We start from the raw sequence: 10,900 nt of genomic DNA on the forward strand, positions 1-10,900 counted from the left end.
TGTGTGAACCGCACTGAAGTGGCTCGCGAGCTGCAGTATGCCAACCACTGTACTAGACTAAAAATGATTTCAAACTTATACTTAACAATAAGTAAACGTAATGCGTCATAAATAAAGTTATATTAATACAAGAATAGAATTTGTCAAACAAAAAATTTAATGTTTGTACGTTTTTACTTTTATAAATTTAAAATTAAAATAAAAATGAAAAAATCAATTGTATGTACCCATCATTACTCACTCACGACGACAATGGCTGCATGATGTCGCTGATCATTATTTTGAATATACATTTATTTATAAATACGCCCAATTGGCTTTTTTGAGGACATATTTATGCATAGAAAATTATTATAAAGGAAAGTAGAAAGACGCAATGGTATATAGTAGACTTGGTGGGAGTGGAAGCGGGAGAGAGGTTTGAATTGAATTAGATTCAGTGATCGTTTGAAAGAAGACAGCTTGTCAAAGAAATCAAGACTGGTATGTTTGTTTGCAGACCTAAGAATTCTGGGCATAGGGGAATGAAAACCAAAGTAAATTCTATGGTTATCGGTATGAAAGAGTATGTTTTGTCTGATGTTTCTAGATGGGATATTTAATTTTATTGAGCTCAGCAGTTCAGGCGCATCAAAGAGTGAGTTGAGAATATATTATCATTCCATGTTCGCTCCCTAGTTGGATCGTGTGGTATCCACGAAGAGAAGTAGAATTGTATTCAACAATAGTGTTTTACTTTAAATACCTCCCCAAATTTAAAACATGGGTGATAAGACTGATAAATAAAATAAAGTAATTTCAATATTTAACGGGGACATTTTACGCTTCCGCGTTTTATAACAATATTACGATAAATATTTGGTTATCTTGATCTCACCGCGATTAGGAGTAAGTTCTTAGAGTGCATGACCGATAGTACGAAGAAAGAACATCTCCACAGGTTCTAGTAGTAATTTGTAAGTGCAGATAACACGTGTTGATAACAGACAATTGTAAGGTTTATCTTTGTTTGGGGCGTTTTGTAATATTTTCAACGGTAAACAAGTAAAGGCGCCAAGTCAAGTGTCACGATCAGGTCTTATCAATAATTAATTAATTGATAAAGGACTTAAAGCCTGATCACCGTAAAAATTTGCAATTGTGATACGAAAAAAACATCTGCAAAAATATTTAATGCCTGGTTTTACGCAAATAAGCTCTATTTTTTTTTTTTTATTTTTTTTTATTTTATTTCATTGGAAAGCCAACAGACATTTATACATATATAAGAATCAATTATACCATAAATACATATCATAAAGTCCAATTAGAGGCTTCCACATAATATTGTTATTGTAAATGTTGTCACATAAAAATTCTACATAACATAAAATAACTAATCATACAAAACTTATAATATTACTAGAAATGTAAATGAATATTGGTCACACAGTTGCACATTACAATAAATAATACAACTATAGTTGACCATACAGTGTTCATTTATTATGTGCCTACATACAGAACTGCACATCACCTGCATAATATAGGCTGCGGATTCAAGGCGCAACATCATCACTTGAATTATTTTTTGGAAATTTCACTTTTAAAGGAAGTTAAAGATATGTTATTAATATCAATACAATTTAATTTTTGATTACACATATGGCAGGTTCTATTTACAAATGAATTTTGAAAAGATTTAGTTTTACATTTAGAAATTTTGAAAAGAGATTGGTTTCTGGTCTGCGTTACTGGGACTCTAAAATTAATAAGTGACAGAATCTTAGGGCAATCTATCATGTTATTCAAAGTTTTATACATAAAAATGGCATCAGCCATGTTCCTTCGAGTTTGGAGAGTTTGGAGTTTAGGTAAGTTTATAGACTCATCTGGACCTGTATTCTGAGTCAACCGTCTAAAATTGCAGTACGATAAAAATTTTGATTGTATAGATTCAATTCGGTTAATGTATTTTTTGTATTGAGGGCTCCAAGGGGGAGATGCGAATTCTAATTGACTTCCAACAAATGTGAAGTAAAGAGTTCTAAGAGTGCGCGCATGATTTCTCTCCCTATACGGAAGAGGAAACCTAACATTTGGTATGATTTTTTCACAATCTACTTTACATAAAAGTGTAATAATGATATGGGCTAGTTGCATCAAAAAGGCGGCCTCCGTGGTGTAGTGGTCAAGACGATTGACTCACGCACGGAAGGTTCCTGGCTCGATTCCCGGTGAGAACACAAAAAATATAAAATGTGATTTTCCTCAAGCCTGGTTGTTCTGTAATGTAATTCACCACTGTAATTGGGCCTCCTGGCCTGTTGTGGTGCAAAAAAAAAAAAATATGAAAAAAAACTTAATACTAACATATTACAACATACATGAAGAACATTTTACAGAAGATAATATAGAAGTTTCGGCATGCATAGGGCTTAGGACCTGTCATTGGCTGGTTAAAGTGGCCACTTTACACGCTGTGTAACATTCACCATTCTGCCTATATTTTTAAAAAGTTTATATATTTTTATTTTTTGTATGTTTTTTTACAATATACATAAGAGGTAAAACAGAGTATAAAAAATAAAGGATAATTACAAAGCAATGAAATACACATGAACAGTAAAAATAGTAAACAAAAAGTTCCAAAATTAGAAAATCTGTATTTCTTTCGACTTTTCCACCTGTTGACATTTTTGAAGTTAAAGAGCTGAACCTTTATTGTTGCGGGTGAGATTCATTTAATAATCCCTGTGGATGCCTACACCTTATATTAAATGTTTTTCATGTATGTTGTAATATGTCAATATTACCAGCTCCCTAGGAGGTTCAACCCAATCTTCGTGTACAAAAATTTGGACAAACTCAAAACATTGTTAAAATAAGTTAAGCTAAAATGTTTTCAAATTTAGGTAAAAAATCGTAGAAATATTGAGAGTAGCCGATATTTAATTAATTTTTATAATTATATACATATTTTTCATTTTTAATCTTTTACATTTGTTATATTTACTATATTTAACATATAATTTAAATTATTGTATTAAGAGTTAAATTTTTATTTGGTGTTTGCATGAGTGTTCTACACTAATATACAAAGAAATCGTCAATATTTGTGGACATACTGTTTGTTTACCTAATAAAATGAATAACAAAATAATATAGGTTTAAAATTCAATAATTTTTATTGATAGTAACAGTGATCAGCTTATTTCCATTTAATTTAGTTGATGCAGATAAATCACCACCACCGTTAATATCTTTCTACAAAAAAAGTCTATTAGCTGCGCCCCAGCGCCAGCGCCCAGCCCGTTCTCAGTGAACTATGAAACTAGCCGATTACCTCAGCTTATTCTCCATACAAAAAAGTTCACTATAATTTACATATTTAACCAAGTCAGGTTTTTTAGTACTAAAACAAGCTTGCAGATTCCTCTATTTGGAAATTAGTATTTCGAACATTTTTTCTGAAGGACTATTTTTCATTGATATGATACCGTTCACATATTACGTTTCATATAGGACATGTGGCGTTCGAATTGGCCGTTTTTGCCTTACCGATTTTAAATGAATCGGGCTGTGCTTAGTGTTGACATTTCAATCATAATGGAAATATCTGCTGAATGTCATTGTGATATTTGTAAATAAACTTCTGTACGAGTGTTGCATTAAAATACTGTATAATAAACCTACGTATATCACGACGTTAATAATAATTGTTATGAGAGTTGATTTCCACAGAACCACAGACTAATTAGCCATTTATATTTGTATTGCTTAAATATTATGTTCTCATATGTAGGTACAAATGAATGAACATTTTTTGTAGATTATTAATATATTTTTTATTTAAATTTCAATTTTTTTTTAAATATCAGCTGTTTTTTTATTGGGATACTCGTATATGGCTTGCTTACTTTTGTTTAAATTACAATATGTTATTTATTATTAAATGATGAGAAATGTGAAATCAGATTGTGAGTTTGGATGACAAAAATACATATTAAAAAAAAAACGGAAAACTTCAGGGATTTTAGGATTCTGAGGATAAATAATAATGTTTCAAGCGTTTCTTAAAGGTGGCTAGATTAGGTGACTTTTTTATATGAAGAGGCAGCTTATTCCAAAGTCTAGCAGCTTGAATGGAAAAGGAATAGCTGAAAAAATATGTGATATGTTAAGGAATGGAAAGTGTTCTCTCCTGAGAAGAGCGAAGCGTAAGACCATGATAAGAAAGGTAAATGAAATTCTCAGCAAGATATTTTGGCACGCAAGGATGTGAATAGTATTATAAAGAAGTGAGAGAGATTAAGAGTTTATGTGCTGATGAAAACGAAGCCTCTTAAGTTCGGAACAAAATGATGATACTTGGTCATACTTTTTGAGATTGAATCACTGCTCATGCTGCTCAAATCACTGCTTAGCACCATTAGATGCCAAAAAGGGGTAAAAATTATTTATTTATTACCGGAAATTATACAATTCGATGTTTGACTCATTTAATGAGATTTATGCGATTCACATAGAATGGAGACCAGACCATGGAGGCATATTTTAGAAGAGAGCGAACAGTTGAGCAATAAAGAGTTTTGATAGTGCGGACCTTAGTAAAATCGGAGAATATTCTGTTAACGAAGCCAAGTAACTTCAGTAATTTATTTACTATATTATCTATATGCTCGTTCTTTGTCAGTTTATAGTCCAGAACAACTCCGTAATCTTTGATGGACTTAACTACATCAATTTCAGAGTTTTTTATTAGGTACTTAATAGAAATCGGTTGTTTTATTTTATGAAATGAAATTATTTTGCATTTTTTAATATTTAGTTCTAATATTTTGATTTTACACCATTGCATTGGTTGAAAAAAATTATGTCTAATAGAAAAAGAAAACAATATTTGAAAGCTGGATTTATTTGAAGAATTTAGTTGTCTTCCGCAAAGAGCCAAAAAGCCGAAAGCGAGAGCTAGAGAATGATTTAGCAAAATCATTAATAAAATAATTGAAAAGCAGGGGTGCCAAATGGGCACCCTGAGGTACACCCGATGTCACATCTTTTGTTTCCTACCAGTAAGATAAGAATTCATAAATGAGAGTAATGGATGTCTTAATCCCAAGGCATGTAATTTAAATTTGTGAATTTTATGATCTACTTTGTCAAATAAGTGTATGATGCAATAGTTTGATATCATTACGGTTATATAGTATAAACTATAGGATTTTTCTCTGTTTAATTACGAAACAACTTAAAATATTACTCTATGTCTGTTATTGGGACCGCATAAATTGCCCACATCAGGAGTAGTCTTTTACAATCTGATACCCTGAATGCATTCCTTTTTCTTATCGACTCGGGTTACCGCTACCCAGTTACACAGTGCCTATAAGAATCAAGTTACCTACATAGAAAACAAACACATGTCTACACGTGTCGTGTACCGACTGTAGAAAATGTATATATTTTTAATTTTTGAACATAAAATTTTACTCGTACAGAGCCGGGTCTAATATTTCAGTTGACAAACAATTAACATATACTGAGAACCATTTTCGACAAGTAAAACTAAAATATCATATTTGTTACCTGGAAAAAAACTAAGAATGATCGTATTATTAATATTCAAAGCATTAACTTTGTGGTCCAACATTTTAATATTATGTTAATAAAAATTGTATAAAACCACTCACCGACTTATCTGTCTACCGGTTTCGAGACGTAACTCGTCTCTTCGTCAGGACAACAACACTACACCAACTTGCGAATACCACTACACACCTTCACCATATTAGATTTGCAAAAATATAAAATCGACAATCGACTAAATAATAAAGATAAAAATAATGTATTTAATAATTCGGGTGTCTACCAATTAAATTGCAATTCTTGTTCTTCAGTCTACATTGAAAGAACGTCAAGAAATTTCGATACTCGTGTTATATTTTTCAAAAAAATCTCTCGCTACACTATTTATATGTGCAGTTAATTTTATATTTTGAGTCTAACCACAAAGTTAATGTTTTAAATATTCGTAATTATTTATCATGTAATGTTAATAAATAAACTTATTTTTATTACGACTAATAAAATAGTTATTTTGGTTAACCTGCTAACCATAATTGCTATAATATTACGTATTCTTACAAAAACGATTTCGCTCAGGACGTTTTACTCGCATCACCTTGCCTTGTATGGGAGAAAATTGAACAAAATAGACATTACATTTATAATTTAAGAGATCAAGTATAATATTATAATCACACCGCATTTTTGATCTAATTATTTTCAAAGTAACTGTCATCATTTAGGAACAGACATGTTGCTTCTCCTTATAAGAGATGAACTTCACTAAACCCAACTCCTAAAATGGCTTGAAGAGATAGACGAAATATTTGTTAAAAATACTTGGTAATAACCATTAAGCACCACATCACGAAGCCATGCCAATATAGAAGATCGTGTTTTTTTTTATTTTTATAAATATCGTATAATTATTATTATTCTTTATATAGGATTTATCGAATCTCTTATAATTGTCAATCAATAAATTAAACTATAAAATATACATTATTAATTAGCCAATTAAATATATCAAATTAATTTGAATTTTCTTTCATATTATGTACTAATGTGCAAGTACAAATTAATGAACATTTTTTGTAGATTACCTATAAAATAAATCATGGCTCGCCACTGCTCTCTTATTTCCGATTCCCCAGAAGGCGATCATGTAACTCAATTTGCTTTTAACATAAGCTTCGTACATAATTGTTCACTTCACCTGTAATGGGCTCATATCTAGTCTCGTATTCTATGTAGACTCATGTGACATCATGGCCACACAAGAGTATAATTTAATTTTTTGTTTATTAATATTATTTTGTAAAGTAAGTCACACATCATGTTTAATGATTTAGCCGGGTGAATCTCGCCTACATGATGAAGGTTTTAGCTCTTTTACTTCACATAAGTCAACAAATCGAAGAGTTGTAGAAATGCGGATGTTTAAACATGAACAGAATGGTGAGCAGAAAGCAGCGTGTAAAGTGGCCTCTTAAACCAACAAATGAAAGAAATAAAATAAAAACAATTAATAAATAAAATAAATAAATGAAATAAATAAAATAAACAAAATAAACAAAATAAACAAAATAAATAAAATAAATAAAATGAATAAAATGAATAAAGTTAATAAAATTAATAAAATGAATAAATTCAATAAAATAAATAAAATAAATGAATAAAATATTATCCCTCCATGAACTTCAGAATATTTCGTATTTTACTTGTGGTAACACATGACATCAAGAAATATTATAGAATTTTCACTCTTAAACAAATAAAAGTCGAAAGAATTTAGTTCACCTGAGTCTAGTTCTCGTTCAACCACGTGATTTGTATATAATCTCTTCAATTTATCATTCTCTTACACATTCTTTCTCTACTACGTGACACTCCGAGCATTATTAATAAATTTCCAGAATGTATCCTTACAAAATCTTTATAATATTCCGGATTCTCTGAAGAGAAATTCCGGAAAATGCGGCGTCCCGAACATGCCTTTTTAGGTAATATAAGCACGTCTGACATTGGGAGCCTTCTGTCAAATTTATATTGAACTGGCTGCCTCTCTTTGAAACACGTTTTACTAAAAATTTACTGGGCTGAAAAATAGTATAACTATACAATTTTGGCATAGTAAAATGGCTGAATTTTGCAGAAGCTATTTTAAAGTCTTAGAAACAATATGTTGTTCAAAAATGCTTTCATTTTTATGCAATCTTCTCTACTTTCATTTATTGGTGGTATATATTTATCATGGAAATCATACAATCTTTTTAGCAAAATCAAGGTACAAGAAAATAATTTTAAAAATTAAGACCAACTACAGATTTCACATTGATTTATTATAAACAAAGAAGAAAAGGGAAAAAAAAGAAATATTATAAGAATAAAATAAAAAGTTGCTACGTAAAAAGGAGAAGACATGGTATGATTCCAACTTTACCTTCCTCCCCTCTCTCTCCCTGCTTCCATGTACATTTATATTTATAACTAAATAATCACAACAAACAATAATTCATAAGAACCACAAGTAGTAAATGTATGTAAAAGTTAAAAGTTAAGCGGGAGATAAATTTAAAATGTCTAATAGATCTGATAAAACTATAACAGTGTAATAAGCGAATTTAGGATACAAGACTTGATATAATATATTTTTTTCCTATTCTTCATTTTTCATGTCTGTCTTTATATTTAAAAATCCACTTCTGTTCTTTCCACTGCAATATATTATGTATGAACTATATTTTATTTATTTATTTATTCATATTTTTTGCTTACTAACATATAATTAATAATAAAAATAATGTGACCTCACTGGGGTTTCCCGTGCCGAGGACACTTAACAATTTAGTTTTTTGTAATTACATTTGAGAATAAACAAAGAAGGCTAACTTAAAAAACAAACATAATTTACAAATATTTAGACAGTTTTAAAAACAAGGTATTTATGTACATCTATATTATTTATATTACAAAACACACAATGAAAATAACAAAAACCTGACATAAGCTATACAGTTGTGGAGCAGTTGATTCAGTATTGGTATGGGCGAATGAGACAATCAATTTTACTTCTACCTAGCTCCACTATCCATTTACTAGCCTTTTTAAACATTTTCTCATTACTAATTGCTTTCATAGATAGTGAAAGTAGGTTATAGATTTTAATTTAATAATACTCAAAATCCCATTGTCCGAAAGTGGCTAGTTTGTATTTGTTTAAGTTGTCCATGTGTTGAGGATCTAGTGATTATATTATTTGTATGTGATGTATTGTGGGGGTTATGTCTTTCATTTGAGTAAGAGTAGTTTTTTAATCTATAAATGAGTATTGTTTTAGAGTATAATTATTTTGATGTCATAAGTTGTGATTTATGGAATATTTCTTCAGTAGGTGTCTGTATCGGGACTCTGAGTATTATTTTAATGATGGATTTTTGTGCAACAAATACACTATTTAAAACTGTGTCACTCGCACCACCCCAACCGATTACATTATATTCCAAAATTGATTGGCACAATGCAAAATAAATCTTTAAAAGTTCCTGTACATTAATTATATTTCGAATTGTTTTGAATATATACGTTAATCTCTAAAGTTAATTAGTAACATTTTCAATCTGCTGTTTCCACTTTAAATTTATATCAATAATAACTCCTAAGAATTTGACATTGTCTGTTCTATCCAGTATTGGGCAATTACAATGCGCACTTTGAAGACAATTATTATTATGTAGTTTGATGTTAAGATAAGCATTTTGTGAATAGTTTCTAGAACTGATTTGAAATGGAATGAAGTTAGTTTTAGATTTATTAAGAATTAAGTAATTAGTATCTAGCCATGCCTTTACTATATTCAGATATTTTTCGGACTATTCATATGTTTCCTTCCATGTCTTATCTTTGAATAATAGAACGGTGTCATCAGCAAAACTTAAAACAGAACCATCGATGTTTAAATGGCACACATCATTTATGTATATTAAGAATAAGATTAGTCCTAGAATACTACCTTGAGGTACTCCGTAGGTAATATTAATTTGCTCACTTATTTTATTATTTATTTTGACAACTTGTTTTCTGTCGTGCATATCACTTTGAAATAATTTTAGTTCTTTATTGTCGATGCCTATTCCTCTAAGTTTTTGGAAAAGTGTAACATGATTTATAGTATCAAATGCTTTAGATAGATCGAAAAAGATACCAATACATTTATCACCTCTATCCAAATGGGTAGTAAAGTGGATCATTTTTGCTATTGCATCTGTTGTTCCTTTTTTTTCTCGAAAACCGAATTGATTTTCTGACAAAATGTTATTATTTTCTAGGTATGTAAAGTATTGAAGTTTGATTACTTTTTCAATAATGTGCGAAACGGACAGGATCAAAGTTGGCGAGAGAAAGGAAGAAAAGGTTTAAGAATTTATTTACACTGTGACACCATATTAAATGGCCTTACCATCTTTGGATTCATAGGCTTAGGAGATGCGATATTTTTTTACATATACGAATATAGGTTAAATTTAATACTTTTCAGTACTCAACTCATTTTCGGCAAAAATTGTATTTACAACATTTTAGTTCTAAGCCATCGATATTTGTTTAGCGTACGTCTGAAGACGGCAGATAATACTCGGTGTTTTTTTGGGTTTTTAGACGGTCCTTGTTTCCATAAGAGACAATTCAACAAAAAAGCGAAACGATAGAAACCCGCCAATGTTAAATATCTATAGTGTGCAAAAAATTGCTGCTCTAGTGCCATTATCCGGAAAAAAATAAGGGATTGCGTTTTAAAGAAAAGTCAGACAGCCGTTTATCTCCGTAAAAAAACTTGACTTCCGCATCATACATGCAATAAATAATTTAATGTTTGCAGTGACTGCAAATAAAATTGTCGATTCCGACCAATAAATTAATATGAACGAGTTAATTACCGCTGAACATTTTAAACCACATTTTTGCTGATAACACAAATTAGGAGCTCGAGGTAAACATTGTAGTACATCGATACAAAACACATGTTTTATAATCGCAGGCTTATCACACGGGGATGTAGCTCAGTGGTAGAGCGTTCGCTTTGCATGTGAAAGGCCCCGGGTTCAATCCCCGGCATCTCCAATTTTTTTGTGTTTTCTGTTTAGTTAATTTTTAAAATTATTTATTTATTTTAAAGAAACAAACAGTCGACAATGATATAGTAACATTAAAAAAAATACAGTTTAAAGACAGACCAGCAAAGTTTCTAAATGAAAATCATACGTATTATTCAATTGTGTTACAACGAAAGGATGTGTTTATGTGTATTTGTAAGTGTAGATGTGTGTTTATGTGTATTAGTTAGGGAGTAAGTGTT

At 30.3% G+C, this 10,900-nt stretch overlaps 1 non-coding gene across 1 annotated transcript; it reads left to right on the plus strand.

The window, feature by feature from the left end:
- Positions 1-10,593: 10,593 nt before the first annotated feature.
- On the plus strand, positions 10,594-10,665 carry TRNAA-UGC (transfer RNA alanine (anticodon UGC)). Its single transcript has one exon. It is a non-coding gene; the product is annotated as a tRNA-Ala (tRNA).
- The last annotated feature ends 235 nt before the right edge of the window (positions 10,666-10,900 follow it).

This window comes from Micrasema longulum, unplaced genomic scaffold, assembly GCF_059751315.1.
Source record: "Micrasema longulum isolate JH-2025_06_02 unplaced genomic scaffold, ASM5975131v1 h1tg000104l, whole genome shotgun sequence".
NCBI lineage: Eukaryota > Metazoa > Arthropoda > Insecta > Trichoptera > Brachycentridae > Micrasema > Micrasema longulum.